This window comes from Branchiostoma belcheri, unplaced genomic scaffold (assembly GCF_001625305.1).
Source record: "Branchiostoma belcheri isolate BF01 breed outbred unplaced genomic scaffold, Haploidv18h27 scaffold171, whole genome shotgun sequence".
In the NCBI taxonomy this organism is placed as follows: Eukaryota; Metazoa; Chordata; class Leptocardii; order Amphioxiformes; family Branchiostomatidae; genus Branchiostoma; species Branchiostoma belcheri.
Genome location: NW_017803169.1, coordinates 261,721 through 263,639, shown reverse-complemented (window position 1 = coordinate 263,639; position 1,919 = coordinate 261,721).

Below are 1,919 nucleotides of genomic sequence, written 5' to 3'. Positions count from 1 at the left end.
AAACTCCCTGGCACTTTTGATCAATTGCTTATGTCACGTATCAGTAAAATCTCGTGTGAATAAGGTCACGTGTTTGTAAACCGTAATTCTCGCGAGATCACGTTGTGAAGTGATTGGTCATTAATTATCCTGATGAAGGCGACAGTGGTCGCTGAAAATTTGATTCCTGTACAATTGTGTGTTGGAATAAAGTTCAACCTTTTACTATGGTACGTTACATTTGGTAGTTAATTAGAAACTGATGACGTCCGATGTTTTGTATGTTTTCCCTTATTTCTTTAAATCTAAAGCCACATTAAAGAAGGAAGCTTCAGAAAATTATGTCTTTTAAAAACTTTATTATCATTCACAACGCAGCAATACAAAAATATTATATACTAGATACATAATCGTACATAATGATACATAAGAAACACAATGTGGGTTTTGTAACGTGAAAGTAGTTACTAGTATCTAGATGATTATCATTTGAAAAATTGCCATTGTTCGTTCGCTTAGCAATAAGAATACAATGTGCTAGTGTACTGACATAATGTGGGTTTAGGAAATTAGAAAATAGGAAATTAGAATTCAAGAAATTCAAGAAATTAGATATTACCTTTTTGTTACAGGGCCAAGGTTTCCACACAGCTTTATTTTATGGAAGATAACCTCTAAAAACCCCCAAACTAGTGCGCGTGGGCGAATAAAAAAAAAATCCCGGCCAAAAATAAAAATGCTACTAAACCCCAGGAATACAAAGCTGGTATTGTGACTTTGTGGCAGTACTTAGCGACGTATTCGACAAGCCGGCACATGCTGGCTTTTTGCGGAAATTCTGAATCTGCACTGTACGTATTACTGAGTTCTTGAGTCGTGGAGCTTACTTAATTAGTCTACATGTGTGCCCGATCCCGTAATGTCGCTAACTACCATGGAGTACCCAGGCATAAAGCCAGGCCAGAGCCTCGGAGGATGTCACAAAATCAAGTCAGTGTGGCCTATTAAAATCAACAAAAATTCTAATCTTGTTAAACAAGTGGTTGCGAATGAAGAACTTTGTTATTCAAGGATGTCCTGTATGTTTTGCAAACTTTATCCTGAAATGTATCCTTGCCTCACAGAGGTTCAACTTGCGATGCACTCTGTGGGCATCTGCGGCACGGATGTCCACGTCCTGACGGAAGGGTCCCTCGGTCAGTCCGTGCTGACCGGTCCCACGGTCTCCGGCCACGAGGCCAGCGGAACAGTGCGGCAGGTCGGAGAGGGGGTCACCCATCTGGCAGTCGGTAAGGCCCGCCTTTCAACTACGGTGGTGTAATCTCAAAGCTGATCGTTCGCTGGCTGCAAAGACAGTATTAATTTGGCCCTGCAGAATCCATTTGCAACCATTAGGCTTGGGTAAATATTTATTTAAAAAAAAAAAACACGCCAAAAATAAGCCGAGGTCTAAATTTTTGGAGGGTAAGGGCAGTGAACGGTTACTGGGAGCATGCGCAGTATCTACAATGCAGTTCCAAATTCACATGTGTGCGATGTATACACAATTGTTGTCAAGTAATTAAGAAAAGTCACACGGACCAGTATCTATAATTCATGTATTGCTGTGCAATGTGAACCAATCAGAATTGCCTCGAGGTAAAAAAAAAAACAACAACACAGGAACGTAGGCTGGATAGACCTCCTGGTTGTGTAAAAATAGCCATTTTTATTCTATAGCAATATCATCGTCAGATCTTAGTGACGCTAACTCTGTAACAATGGTAGGGTCAATAACATTTTCAATTTGTTGATTGTCGCTACAGTATAGGGAATGTTTCGCCCAAACATTCTCTACTAACGGACTACAAGTTATACTACATGGCTTGCTCTTGAAGCGTCGCCAAAAATTTAATTGTATTTTCTGTTCTTTCTTTATTGGCAATGACAACAGGTCAAGA